This window comes from Streptopelia decaocto (genome assembly GCF_964273445.1).
Source record: "Streptopelia decaocto genome assembly, chromosome: 1".
NCBI classification, from domain to species: domain Eukaryota; kingdom Metazoa; phylum Chordata; class Aves; order Columbiformes; family Columbidae; genus Streptopelia; species Streptopelia decaocto.
Window position 1 is genome coordinate 23,867,595 of NC_138663.1, and position 15,982 is coordinate 23,883,576.

Genomic DNA, 15,982 nt, shown 5'->3' on the forward strand with positions numbered 1-15,982 from the left:
AAATCAATCTCATCAGAGCCACATCAGCTTTTGAGTTATGGGCTGGCACACCTGTACCTTAACCCCTGTTTGTTTTCTACAGTACAGGAAAGGGGACAAAAAGGAGAAAAGGAAAATTCCAAAACCTTTTTTTTAATGTCTAGCGAGGAAATTTTTTGTACAGTGTATATTTGTTCTAGGCTCAGAGCCTGTATTTGCTTTTTGTTGAAAACATTCAACTTTCTAGCACTATTTGATCTATATTTATGTAGTAGAAGCCTTACCATAAATTTTATGTAGTCTGATCATCTATTTAGTATTTTATGCTGAATAGCTGCTTTCTCTAATGAAATTTTGCAAAGCAGGAAAATACATCTATGCTACAGTTGGATTCTGAAGCACATGCACCAGATATATTAAAAAGGGATTAGAAAGTCAGACACATGAAAGACAGGAAATGGCCATACTTCTATCAATATTCAATGTTTACATAATAAAAAAATCACTCTTTAGTATCTGTGAAACATTTAGATTCAGTGATGAAAAGCCCCTGAGCATACTATTTCTCTCTTTGTGGTAGTAAGCAGTAAATACCCAAGGGGCCACAAACTAAATGACTAAACAGGAAACAAATATCAAGTACTATTTTATTAAGTAGCTGCCATCTATACTGTGCATTGAATAAGGAGGAAAAAAATAGTGAAAGATAATCTAACTTATGCTTGTCATACTTGTAGCTGGTCAAGAGTCCGAAGAGATTTTAAAATAACAAAATGACTGCTTCTTTTAAAAATATTTGAATTTTCAAATTTCTGATGAAGAGAACATCAAAGTGGCAAGAACAGCATGTAATTTTAAAGCTTTAAAGGCATTTGGAAATACATTGATCCCAAGAGATATCTCAGGGTGACCCCTGGAAGCCTCAGCACTGGGAGCTGGAGTTGTCAGACTCTTCTTTAGACAGCAGAGAAACTCCTACACCCTCCCATTTAAACTAAAGCTTGTGTAGGTAGGAGCTCAGGGTCCCCTGAAGAAGAGACACAGGATCCTTGAGTCTGACATCAAGAAATGAGAAAACGACAGTCATGAGAAGACTTGGACCGGTAGGCAATAAGACAAGTGCACAGCTGGCCAGTGGCAGGTCTTTCAGGTGTTAGACCCCAGGCTCCTATGAGACTCTCCATGAAGAAGGCAAGAAGCCTTTCTGACTGTGTTTTGCCTTAACTTCATTCAGTCTGATAGGGCTCTATGAACCATTTCAATTTTGAGGGATCAGCAGTTTCTGCCGCTATCTCTTTAATTATATCCTGGAAATTTACCAGTCTTCTATAATCCTATTGCATGTTCACCTAGGGATCATTGTACAGACATCCCCAAAGACATTTCCTAAATTCTGAGCACTTATTCTTGATGCGCTTTCTCAGTGACTTTAGATTTTTTGTGTGTTTACATGTATATGTGTGCTTCTAGTTTCTTTTAAAAGAAAGAAAAAAAAAGCAAAACCACAAACCAATAACAATAACAAAACCTAATCCCCTCAAAAACCACCACAAAAACAAACAAACAAAAAACCAAACAAAAACCCATACATACAGGCACAGGAGAATTCATGATGCTACAGATCTCTTTCTAGGCTCTGGGAGACCATGTTCTTGAGTCACCACAGCCTCCTCCCAGCCTCTTCCCATCAGAGACCTCTTCTGCCATCCTTTCAACCTCTTCCTGTACAGACATCTTTCCTCTTTTCCCTCCTACCCTTTGTTCCCCATCCAGTCCCAGTCCTCACTTCCTGAGTGGTTCCAATCAACTCAACCTCTCCTCCCTGCAACACTACCTCCCCATTTGCATATACCCACACTGTTGCCACTCCTTTCCCATTTTTACTGGCCACTCCCATTCTCAGCTGCTTGCCCAAGCAGGTAACTGACTTCTGTGCATTGCATAAAGCAATAATAGTCCTGGTCACCTAGTGAATTAATGTCCTGACTGAAATGCAAGCAGAGATCCAGCTCCTTCTTTGGAAGGACTCTGGTAGTAATTTACTTGTTCTTACATTAAAGCCTTCTCATAAATCAGCACTTAAAAATGCAGCAGATCCCTAAAACACTAATAAGTTTTATCCTCAAGCAAATGAGCAAGTCATATGGCAACTGATCCAACCTGTTATGAAAAACAACATATGAAGGAGTGTTGGATAGCTGGAATATGGAAATGAACATTTTGCTGCTAGCACGACTGTTATACAGTTTTTAAATTAGCACACATTCTGGGTCCCAGAGTTCGGTATGTATTCAGAAAGGGTTGTCTCCAGCAGTGGAGCTTTACCTGCTCCTCTCTAGGATATTATTTGTTCAACAGAGACCCAGAGTACGCTGAATGCCGGCCACTACCTCCTGAGGAGCAGCAGTTTTCTTTGGACTTCTTCCAGTCACGTCACAAACCCAGCTATTCTTCACTTACACTACATGCTGAGATTGCATCTTAGGGCTGAATCATTAGTGTACAAGCAATTCTATCAACTTGAAGTTTTGTGAGCTTGGATAAAGATCAGATGAATGTCTGGGTGAAGCTAATGGTAGGATCCTCTACATAACATGTGCGTTTTCTGAAAATCCTGAGGAGATTGCTGTTTGTACCCTTGTTATCTCTGTTTATATGGCTAGATGGCTGAAGCTGCAGGAACTCCTGTAGTCAAGCAGTGATTGCTTTACTTCTCAATTATTGTAAAAGGTGCTCTTTCAGCCATCATTTCACAAATCCAAGACTGGAAACCAAGCTTTTCTGAGCAAGAGTATATTCCTGCTTGGGACAGAGTGGCTTGCTTTTTTTTTTTTCTTTTAATAGCATTAAACTATTTAAGACATAGTCTAATAATTATTAAAAAAAAAAGGGGGGGGGGGACTTCACTAAAAATATTTTTTTCTTTTTAAGTATAAAGACAAGTTTATCTGTGTTGCTCAAAATATGATTGATTTTTTTTTTTTAATTGAATTTCAACAGTTTCTTAACTTACATTTTGTTACTCTTGCATTGGTTTCTTTAATTCACACTGATGTGTTAGATTTCAATGCAAGCATTTAGGAATCTCTGAGGCACAATAGATCCTGCAACTGCGAGATTCAATGTAAGACTCCCAACACTATTCAGTGCAAAGCCAGTTATATGGTTATGAACTACCTTTAGCATGTCACGGGATTTTAACTTGAGCACAGCAGCGATGCCCAGCCATGGTCCTGGCTAGGCTGGAACTGGGAGAGCATCAAAGCTGGGACGTGACATGCTGAAGAGCTAGAGTAGCCAAAAATCCTTCCGGTGCAAGTTCTGGTATAAAGGTGAACTTGTGAGCCAAGAAAAGAAGCAAGGATGTAAATCACACTGAAGAATAAGGTAGGAGCATGCTCCAAAGCCAAATTGAATACTGTGAAATTAAGAAACCTAGGAAGATTTTGAGATCCATTGTAGAAGGGTATCCTGGAAGAGCACCAGGAGCAGGAATGAAAAATCAGATTTGTGCAGACAATAAAAATTATTAGAAGAAATTGCCAAAACTCAGAAACTAGCCTCTGGAAGGGTATTCAGGAAGAAAGCCTTTTTCCCTTGTGTCATCAGAGGCCATTTAATACTTGAAGTATTGCTCTGTGTTTCTTTATTTATACAGAACATGGCTGGTTGTATGAATGGATGACCTTGTGTTAACTGTCAACCTACAGACTTAACTAAATCTGATAAAGACATAATTAGACATAAGATGTCACATTCTAGCATAAAACCCAAGCCACATAAATGAAAAACTCATTACTCATTATTTTATTTCATACTCTTTTGTCAAATTTTAGTAAGCAGAATTTTTCAGTATCAGAGAAGAATAAACAGTCAGATGATAGCCATTATAGCAGTGGGACCAGGAGTTACACGTGATCTGCAGCCCACAGAGGGTGACAGACACCTCCACAACAGACCTCTTGTATCTAAATAGCTTCAGGAAGTATCTGTCCCTGTGGTTACAATACTAATTTAAATGTTCAGTGTTTATATGAAGATGAAATGAATCTGAGCTTCAGACTGCTCAAAAGACTGGTGGTAAATGAAGATGGGTTTAAGGAGGTGCCATGTCTGACATTAGCTAATGCTGTCTAGTGGTTGCTTGAGAACATTTCTTCTGCCTGTGTCCAGAGAAGAGCCATGGTTTAATTTTTACAATCCAACTGGAAGTGTTTCTGTCAACAGGTTTTCCTCTAATATATGTAGAAATGGTTCCTGTTAACAAAATTTTCATATTTCTTCTACCTTCTAATGAAGATAATGATCTTTTTATTCAATTGCTTGGCACGCATTCATATAAAATAAACATGATTATTTGTAGACTTTGAAATCATGTATTTTAAATGTCCAGATATCTTGTAGTCTCTTTAACTTTTTTAAAACTCATCATGTCAGAATATGTGAGAACAATAGGAATTTTTCTGTAGCGGATTATGCAGATTCTTCTTATGTTTGTTTTATTTGCATCCCAAGACATTTTGATTTCTTTATTACAAAAATGCTTATTACCATTTTTCTTATATTTGTCTAAGATGCTTTTATGATTAGTGTCTTGCTCTAATACTGATTAATGAAAAATGTAGATCTTCTAAAATAATAAGCTGCTAAAAGTGATAAATCATGTTGTTTTCAGAATATCAAAGAGAAAGCATACCACAGCTGGCATTGAATTTGTGGGACTAATCCTATGACATGCTAGGTGCTTAAACTTCAGTTAAATTCATTGGGAATTGTTAAAAATAAATCTAGCTGGAGTTACACCTCTTGTACAAACTAAATTAAATAATTGATAATTAGTGAAATTTCAGAGTGAGAAAGAGTATAACACAGTTGTGAAAACAACAGTTTGAGTGTCCTTGAGTTTGTCCGATCTCAAGCCTCTATAATTTTTTTTAAATAGTTGCCAAGTTTTGTTCTTATTATATAATGTTCACAATTATGTTTTAATTATTTTATCTTTATTTTCTTTTATAATGCAGGTACATTCTGCTGCCCCGTGAAATGCGCTGCCCAATGAAATGGCTGTTGCCTAATCTGGTACCAGTCTCCTACTGGTACCAGAATCATTTTGGAAGCCAGTCTGGGACTGCTTCCATTTCAGTGCAGAGCACACAGAGCTCATCACTGGACCAGGCTTATTTTTCCTTTTATCCTTCCTTTCAGCACAATTCTCCCCCAGATGATGAAAATAACACGGAATAGTAATGAGAGTCTGATCAATATCTCAGTGCAATACCTGAAAGATCTCACCCTAGTAAGGAAAAGTCTCAGAATGAAACATCCTAATAAAAAAAAAAAAAAATAATTCCTCAAAAATAAGAAGTACAAAACCCTGACAAAAGCACTTCTCGATGGAAACTGTGAAACTAAGAACAAGTATTTCTGAACATCAGTTAATAACTTTTCTTCAGATATGTTATTATATTTTCCCTAGAAATTGCCCAGTTCCTTTGGATTCTTTCCAGTCCTTTTTGACCTACAGGGTGAGCAGTACAAAGCAGGTTTTATAGCACGGTAATGGAAAAAATATTTGCTGATATTGGCTGGTCGAATGCCACAAGGAGGCGGACAGAAAGACTCTCTGAAATGAAGTCTTCAGCTTTGCTTGGCAATTTTTTTATGCATGCACTGTCACTTTCTAAGATTGTGTGTACAATGGGACAAGGTCCAGGAGGTGCATATAAATAATGATTTGCGAAAATATTTTAATTAGAAGTACTAACCTAGTAACACTGAATGTGTCTAATGACTTAAGATAAGAGTAGGGCAGAGGAAGTTTGCAAAAGCAGGGATGGATGCAGCCATAAACCAAAGAGGAGAGTTGAAAAGCCAGATAGTTAGTGCTTGGAAGGGGAAGGAGGAACTATGAGTCTCTGTGGTCCCACAAGAAATCTAAGACTTGCATATGGAAAAACAAACAAAAGTTTCTCTGAGGAGGGCAACTGCTGGATGAAATGTCCAATAGCAAAATCTGGAGTCAGTTAAAGCTGAGAGTTCGTTACAGTGAATAAGATGAGGAAATAAATGAGTAATATTGCTGCTAAACTGAGGAAGTGTGGTTCAGACGATCAGGTAGTGAGGTGGATTGTGAGCTGGGTGAAGGAAAGAAGCCAGAGAGTTGTGGTCAGTGGGGCAGAGTCCAGTTGGAGGCCTGTATCTACTGGAGTGCCTCAAGGGTCAGTACTGGGATTAGTACTAGTCAATATATTCATCAATGACTTGGATGAGGGAATAGAGTACACTGTCAGCACTTAATAATTTTGAAAAACTGGGCTTTAAATGAAGTGTAGCTGCCTTTTTTCTATACCAAAAGAAAGAGAAGGACCTATGGCTAGACTACTGCTAGTTGAAATCACAAAGGAAAAGTTGCTCAGGTAGAGTAAGCACTGCTGCTCACCTCCTGTATATGAGGACAAAGTTCTAGACAACAGATTACAATAACAAATATCACTGCTGAAGGCTATTCAAAAGCTAGATGACTCTTCATTTCTCTGTTTGTACTTATCACATCACCTGAATTTAAATTCCAAAGGAAGATCTTAAGGTCAAGTTGGACATACATACCTTTCCCAGAAATTGCATAAACTTAGCCACTCCCCTTGCAGGCTGGATGGTTCGGTTAGTATTTGAAAACACTTCCAGACCCACTTTCAGAAGACTCTGATTTTTCTGAAGGTGTGCAAATGCTGAGGAAGACACATAACTAAACCCATTGATGTCTTTAAAAATGTGTTGGCAGCCACAGGGATATGACAATGTGATGCCTTCTGCTCCAGAATATCTGCTTCACAACAAAGGAGTCTCACAAACACTACCATGGAGTGACCCCGGCCCATGGAACTGCATGCAGAATGGACAGGAGTCCTCATGAAGTGAGCACAAGTACAGCGAATATGAAAAAAGAGTGAGGATAAAGTCTCAAAGGGATGTCACAATGTAAACGAGTCCTGATGGAAGATGGAATTGATGGCTCAGAAAATCTCCAGTCAGGGAGAGCAGAGAATTACAAAATAACCACCCCATCATGCCAAGAAGTTCAAGACTGCAGAACAGACAAACCACCTCCACAGCCGTTTTCATTTTGAAAAACATAATAAAAACATGTACTTAGTTGTTCACGGATATTTATGTCAGGTGGTAAGAGAGGACACATAAGAAACACTTCTGCTGCTCAAGGCTTGTCTGTACACAATAAATCACAAAATACACTTTTTGAAAGTGTAGAAATATATATGGACCTCATACTACAAAATCCAAATGTTTCTACTCAACCTATTACTCCAGCTAATAAGGGAGTCCCAAATTTATATAATCCATTTGTAGGAAATGCTTACCTTGTACACTGTTTCAAGTAATAATTCTCTGTTCATTTAAGAGTTGTTTCCTAGGAAAATTTTAGCAAAATGGCTGCTCATTGCTCATTTCTTGCAAATATGTTACCAAATATGTGGTGGTACAAACGCTCTGTTCAGAAGATCATAGCAACCAAAAAGCCAAGGGGTTATGATTCAATCAAACAGTGTTACTTTATTAATTTGCCTGTAAAGCAGTACATGATAGAGAGAGTAAGAAAAAGGGAAATATAAAAGAAATGATGAAAGAAAAGGAAAATAAAGTGGGAATGAGGATGCGTTTACCACCAGTCGAGCTTCAGAGGTGTACCTCTGCCTTCTGGTCCTGTAGAGTCCTGCCGGTCTTCCATCGTGGTTTGGGATCCTCTGGTGGGAAGATCTCCCCCTCACTCCCATTGTTTGAGGCCAGTCTCCATCTTGATTTTGCAACCCAGGCTTGTACTGCACAGGCTCAAAAGATTCACGCTTTCTTTTGCCAACGCTTACATGGCCAGCATTCAGGGGTCTTTCTCTGGTCCATTGGGTGACCTCAGGACCCTTGATGAGCTTCTGGACATGCTTTTTTTTGTTGGTCATTGTTTGAGGGAGCAGGTGGGAGACACGTGTGACTGAGTCTGCAGGTGAGAACACATCTTCTGGACAGCAGCTATTGTCCCTGGATCAGAGAGATCCTCATAACAATAACTTTCAGGAGGCGGGGACTGGTTTGACTGAAGCAGCAGACAAAGTCTATACAGTGGCCATTGTAAGCAGCAGCCCCCCCGTATTGGAGAAACCAGTGCAACATGATGCTTCTCCTCGGGCCTCTCTCCAAGTCATTGTCCATGGATTCTTTCTGTCAGGGCCTCAGTTCTCTCAGTTCCTGATGGCGATGGTCAGGCAAATCTCCAGACCGACTCTTACACCCTCTCAAACTCATTGTTAGTACAGTGAGGTGTATTAAACAAAGCTGATAGTCTCAACGGTGTTCCTTATATAATCGTCAGCCATTCAAACTACAGGATAAATGATGTCACATTAATGCTCACAATTAGCAAATTCCAGTATGCTTAGAGGAAAGTCACAAGGAATAACTTATGATTAACTGATAAAGCTTGAACTGGTTCCCACACGGGATCTACCTTCTAACTACAAATAGGAAGCACGTTTATTGAAATTATAGTGTGTTGCAGAAAATTCACACATATACACAAAGGAGCAGGTTGTATCTGCTACATGAAACCTTCCTACCCAGCTGTAGAAGTGACGAAGATGAGACCTGCAAGTCTGAACTTCTTTATTCAAGGCTTGAAGGAAAGAGGCATGGTGTTAAGGAAGAAGGAAGGTTTCCTGTTTTGCAGGCTGACAGTTGTCAATATCATTTGTCATCTCCTGAATGGATTTTTACTGATCTAATACATTTTTTATTACATTGCAGCAATTTAATGGTTCATTCCAATCTGCCAAAACCTGAAAGTGGGTCAAAACCTAGCATTTGGAAATTGAGAACAATATGACCATAAGAATTTTAAAATTAAAGAAGTCTTGTCTCAGAAGCCTGAACATCGTTTTCTGTGATTTTGAGTTGTTTCCACTTTTCTTGTCAACGCCAAAGGACAAAAGACAAACAGGAGATGAAAGTAGAAGTTCTATTTGAAAGTTCCCTCTTTGCATTCTGCAGAGTTCCTGGGTGAAAATCTGAGCACTGCTCTTTTCAGATTGGCAGAGCTGAAGCCACTGCCTTTTCAATGGATTTGAAGAATTCCACTTGACATAAAGAAACAGCATCTATTCTGGCCAAGTGACCCCCTAGTATCCCTTAGTTACTATGGTTTCTGCAGAACTGTCCTCCTTGGGTTGGATCCTACCTGCTGGAGGAAAGGAGTATCTACAGCAAATCCAGGCAACACCGAGTCTATTCTGAGTTTTTCAACAGGGCAGCTGATGTGCCATGTTGCTTTAGGGAGGAAAGAATATTGAGGCATTTGTTTCACTTCTCCTCCAGATCCTCCAATTTGAAAGTGTCTGGTTCAATAGGATGAAGTGGGAGGAGGACAGAAGGAAAGGGTAACATAACAGGAACACTGACAGACATTTTAGTACTCTTTGATGGCGATAAAGGACAACACAGAACTAGAACTAGGAATGAGTCTTTATGACCAAGGTAAATTAATGAACATGGGAGGAGAAGGCTAATGCAAGAGGCAGTGAAGCCTTTTTATCTCTCTCTCAGCAGGCTGCCAGCCAAGATGATAAACAACAACAGGTACAATACAGAATGTTCCAGGGAGCATTGCATTTCACCCCCATTCTCTTGCAGGGTTTCCTGAGCCTTTGAAGCAAACAAGAAATCATTTCCCCTTTTGTTTTCAAATTCTGAGCCACCAGCACTGCAGAGACAGGCATTTATTTAAGGATGGTGGCCCCACACCCTTGGAACCACTCTTATTTCCACTGCGAATTGAGGACAGAATTATGTGTTGATTCATTAAACACTTTTTCCTTGCAGAATTTGTGCTGCATCACTTCTATGGAAGAAGCTCACATAATGTTTACACCAGCTGTTCAGCAGGGTCCTTTCAAAATTCTCCGCTTTATACCACATATAAATATATATACACACACACACACACATGCCCAGAGCATTTTCCTGCCACTCCCTCACCTGCACCCCAGGAATCTGTAGGGGCTTCAAAGGAGCTTTACAGCAGCCTGCTACTGCGGCTTTGCTACAGCAGCTGATGGAACTGACAGCATTATAGATAGAGCGCAAACACGAAAGCTTGTCAGTACTAGTACTTAGTGCAAAGCCTCGGTATCGAGGGTTTGAGTCTGAGAGTTCTTAGAGCCTCTGCAGCTGTCAGCCTTCAAACATGAAAATGCAGATTTCAGTTTTAAGACATAAGCACACAGCTAGGAAATGTTATTCCATTGCATAAAAGAATCTATATTTGCTATATTTAGTAGAGTCAACAATTGTAATGTACAGAATAAAGTGATTTCTAAGTCACAGTCAACATATATGCTAACTTAGATTTTGATTTTAAGACATAGCACTCAACTGGAAGATTATATTATTCATATGCATAATAAAGTGACTTCTATGTTTAGGATAGTTGTTGGCATTGAGACATGGAACAAGTGAGTTCTTCCTTGGAGAGAAGGCACTTTTCTGTTCTTCTGAACACATGCTTTGATCACATATAAACTCATCAATAGTGTTTCTTCTTTTGGGTTCATTATGAACATTTTCTCATTTTCCTTTATCTTTGTCATCTTAGAGAGTGAATCCCGTGTCCATATAGTCCTAGTTCTTTCTGTACATTAAGTGCATTCTTAGCAAGTGTATTATTAAGTTAATAAGGTTTTACTTTGATCCTTTTTTCTGAACAAATCAATCTCCGTGCTCAATTTCCGTCTGTTTTATGATTTCTCAAAAGCTTCAGCATTATGAATAAATGTATTACCTCTCTGATATGCCCCTCTAGCATTTATACTATGAAAAGTAGCGGCATTGACCAAAGAATAAGCTTTTCTAGTTCCTTTCCATCTAGGCCTTTTTTCAAGAAAGAAATATAGGAGCTATATGATGTATTCTCTTTACCCTGCAATGAGTATTTACATGGATAATACTTATGAATTCTAATGTGATTTGCACATTGTGTGGAATGACATCACTTTTCAAAAATTCATCTGACAGAGAGCCTGTTTAGACTGATCTCTGTTTAATAAATACAGAGAAAAATGCAGTAAAAAAAAAAAAGCTCTTTAGTCTTAAAAATATTTTCTAATAAAATGAAATAAAATTTTGTTTTCAGTTCTTCACATAAAATATCTAAATACTGTAGAACTGTTATTGTAAGTATTAAGTAAATTTGCTTATGTTTTAAATAAGAATTCCACAGAAGTTAGAACACTGCCTTTTCCTTGAATAATAGTGTCTGCTTTATCTTGTTCCTGTGGTTCTTCACTTGGGGACAATTTGAGGTTAATTTGGCGATATATTTCTTCATTTGGAATATTTTCACTTAAGCATAATTTATAATATATCAGCTATCTATATTTTTTAGGATGAATGAGGCAGATAAGAATGAAAATAATAAGAATGAAAAGAGGTAGATATTGCCATTCAAATTGAGTAAACATTCTAGAAAAGATTAAAAGAGACAAAAAGCAGAAAGAAAACAATAGAAAGTTAAGCTCTTTGTAAAATCTGAAAGCTGGTCTGAATACATAGTTAACAAAGATGCACAGCTTAAAATAACAAGGTTATAAAATATGCTTAGACATGTTGAAGGGGACTCATATGCTCCTATTTCAGGAATGGCTTTATTTATATTACAGAGGAGAAACTAGGAAAATGCTTTTCCAGATAATGTCCTTCTGTCACTGACTGCTGATGGGATTCTTTCAAATTCCTCTGTCGCACAGAGCAGTGAGAGCCAGTACACAAGACTAGCTGGCCCACCAGCTGTCTCAGCACAATAACAATACCTGCTTTGCTACAGAGTTGATCTGGAGCAAAACAGAGGGAATTAAAATGAAGAACAGAAAATATTATTTTGCAGGGAAAGGATGGAAATGTTTCAAGGGGTATTGCTGAAGGGCATTTTTCCTTCCAAAGTCAGAAAGAAAATATTTGTAGGAAATCTAAGGCTTCTAATTCCCACTGGGACATGTGACATAGGAGCGGATGCTTCTCTCAAAATGTCAGTTTTACTGACATTTCCAACACAGTTCCCAATTCAGCAGAAGCTATGACTTCACCCAAAGGCAAGACAGCACTCTTATGCTCACCAGTACATGAAAATAGCTGTACCATCCAGCTCAACACTTACCTCAGCTCCCTGGTGACAATAGTGGGTGCCAAGAGAGGAATACAGGAACACAATAAAAATAAAGTCACTCCTCTTCAGAGTATTTTCGCACTGTCCAATGTTTTATGAGTTATGAAATTCCTGATCCGAAGTGATAAATTTCTAATAGTTGTGGGAGTTTTCCCTCCATTAATTTGTCTAATTGCTTTATCCACGACTTCATGTGGAAAGTTGTTCCACAGTTACCCAGCGTGAAGCTGTTTTGTCTTTTGTTTGTCTGGGACCTGGCATCTAAAAGTTTTGCACAGTAAATAAGAGTCAGGACAGCACTTGCTCATCCTCCTATGGGGATGGGAAACCACAAGACCATACTGATCATGTGTAGTTCTCCTTACTCAAACCATTCCCCTTGCAAAAACACCACTTCCCAGCCTTACTGGCTTGCCACAGCTTTGGAAGTGAAGCAGGTGAAGTAAAAGGGGATATAAGCACTTCAGTAGTTCTGACACAAGTACACATTAATTTTAAGGAATATGTGAAGTGAATACAAGAATGACACAATATATCAAGAACGAGATACAGCAAGTCAGTGTCTATATTGACAGTTTTGAACTGAGTCAGAGGATACTAGAAGGGGATGGAAATGACAAAATATTTTACAGCTCTGTGTTTGGAAGATTTCCTTTTCTCCACAGCACACTCTTTTTCAAGAGCATGGAGAGTCCTTCCCCTGTGGGAGACATCTTTCTGCTTTTGGACTCTTCCTCTAGGCCAGTGAGTAACTCTTTCTTTCTTTTATAATCCTCTGTTATAGCTCCCTTGTTGCTCCCTGTCATCACACGATCATTGCATAATTGATTTTACTCCCAGGTTACCTCAATCGTGTTCCAACTTTGGGTGCCCAAAGACAACCACTGCTTTCTCCACTCTGAACTTCAACCTGCCATTAATATGCAAAATGGACATAGTAGGTAAGTAGGTAGCCCTCCATTCAGAATGAAGTTTCTAGTTTAACAGTCATACAGGAAGAGTCCCAAATGACATCTAAGAGAATTTGCTAGCTGAAGATTTTGCAAATCATTGTAAGCAGTAAGCATTTAGATTTTTTTTTTTTGAGCTCTCTACATACTCCATTGTCTTCTGTATTTTAGAAGCTAGAAAAGCTGTCAGAGAAGCAGTGTATAAAAACAGATCTTAAAATTTGCATTTACGTAAGTAATAGAATTATTCTGAGTCCATTTTCAATTCTGTGTTTCTTTCATAACACAGGAAAGCAACAAGAGAGAGAATTCTAAAATACTATGAAGTCTGAAAGGGAATCTGAGATGTATTGAAAATAAAAGAAAATAGAGAATGCTGCTATTAGGTTTTTGAATAGCATCCTGATCTAAAGATGTTAAACATCATTAAGAATGTCTGGACTTGGAGATGGGAGGACTGAGAGTACTCGTTCAACAGCCTGGCGAAGAGCAAGCTCATATAAAACAAAGAATTCAAACAAGATTTGATAGCACACAAGGGGAGAAAAATAAGGTAGTTTTATTTGAGATATAATCTAAAACCTATAATTTCTTTAGCTGAACAACCTCTTTGAAAACCACGATCTAAATTACAGGACTGTGGAAATTCACAGAAACATTTATCCCCAAGAACAGTGATAAATACCCACGTCACTCTAGCTCTTTCTTCGTCCTGCACTCTTTACCTTATGCAATCTAGGTCCCTTTCTGTGACTCATTTACTAGGTGATGGTCATCTGCCAAACATAGTTCATTCTCTCTCTCTGGCTCTCGAGGACTGTAATCTCTAGTCAGAGTTTTCTTCTATGTTTGTGTGATCTTACATGTCACTATTTGCAGCCAGCACTTTCAGGAAAAATTCAATACAAATAGGCAAGAAGTCTTTCTCTTCTCATGTACATCCTACCACAGAAGTAGTGTGCGCCTTTCACAGGAAAGATCCAGTAGAAGTAGGACTAGCTGGCGTCCATGGGATATCAGATTACCTTCAGGACAAACCTAGCACTTGCTGTACAATCACAACATAAATACATGGATAGATTTTTGCACCCTTCCAAAATGATCTGAACTTTTAGAGAGGGGAGCTAATGTTCTTCTAGGATGGCACCCACATGGCAGAGTTTGAGATTAAAGCTTGGCAAATGGGAATCAAATAATTAAACTGTCTGGTCTTCATAAAAGAGTTTCAGCGCTGAAACTGGGGAAAGCAGAAACTGTGCTGGGAAAGAAAGTAATACACACATCTGGAAAACCTCCACTATTACCTTCTGTGGTGTGGTCAAAGGGAGAATCGGAACTGAGAAACATCTAGACTTCAAATTATGTCTAAGGTAGACTGGAGTGAATGATAATCACTGCAGTTACCACTAAGAAATAATGGAGTTACATTTGTGACTGTGGTTTCAAAGTTAACAATAACCCAGCACTGCATGCAAACTGTTGACCTCTACTGAGAATAGGGGATGTATTTCCCTCATTAGCTGCTGGCAAACATGGTAAACAAAATGTACACTCTGACATAAGGGCTTTTTTAAATACAACAAGCCAGTGTTAATGATATTCGTCTCATCTGCAGTTTGTAATCTAGCTATGGACGTGCTTTACAAAACATTCCTAATATTCAGAGTTAGGGCTTGTCTACTAGATGAAAATATGGAGAGGAAAAGGCAATAGAAAATAATATTAACTGAGGTGCCTCTTGTAATCTCTTCACACTGAATAATATGCTGTAGCTTCATCCAAATAAACAGCTGGCTTTTATTGCAGTTCATAGCTTCTTCATTAGAAGAATTAATCAGTAAGTTAGGATTTGGGGCATATATTTCCATTCCTCTGGGTCTTACATACATTCCGAAAGTGTTCCACTATGAAACAGGGCACACAACCTACTTCAGCCCGTTTGTCATTAGGGCAATATCATCTGATGCTTATTTGGCTAGAAAAACATTGCCAGTTATTCAGAAACATGGACAAAGAAGTCCTTCCTTCCAATGTGAGAGCTTTCCTGGAGCATAATATGCACCTTAAATTGTGTTTTATACACACTGTACATTTATTTTGCCATTAATGAATTACAGGCATATTTTAAGTTAAAACAGTACTGATGGTAGCTAGGAGTATTAATTATATAGGGATGGCTCTTTGCTGCAAGGTAGGTTTGTACTGACAAAAGTGACTTGTTAGAGCTTTCATTGATACAAAAATGTGGCTTGCTGAGATCCTCACTCTCATTGAAGGAAATAAAAAAATAAAAAAATAAACAAAAACAAAAAAAAACAACCAACCAACCAAACAAACAAACATAAAAAAAAAACCACAAAAACAAACAAAAAAAAAACCCACACTTCCTGAAATTTCTTTGGACAATGCCTACTTTGCTGAAATTTGTTACTGTGGACAAATGCCTTACTAAAACTCATACTGACTAAAAATGACATGCATTGAAAAAGTGAATTATTTTTTTATATGATCAAAGCCATTGAATTCTCCACTGTCCATAAATGCAATTCAATTTTTTCAATTAACCAGACATAGAAAGAGTGCAATCACACAGCATGGGATTGGACAGGGCACAGACAACCCGTGTTAGGGTGGGACAGTCCAGCCAGCAAAGAAGTCGGCTATGACAGAATAATCATTTTGAGAACAGAGTTCCATTGCTTTGATATCTGATCTGCAAAAGTTTTGAAATGTGTTTGTAATGGTGATAATGCATCTGGAGCTTTTCATGTCCTTTTACAACAGAAGATGTTATAAAACTACATGAATTGAGAAATCCCTAAATATTTTTGGA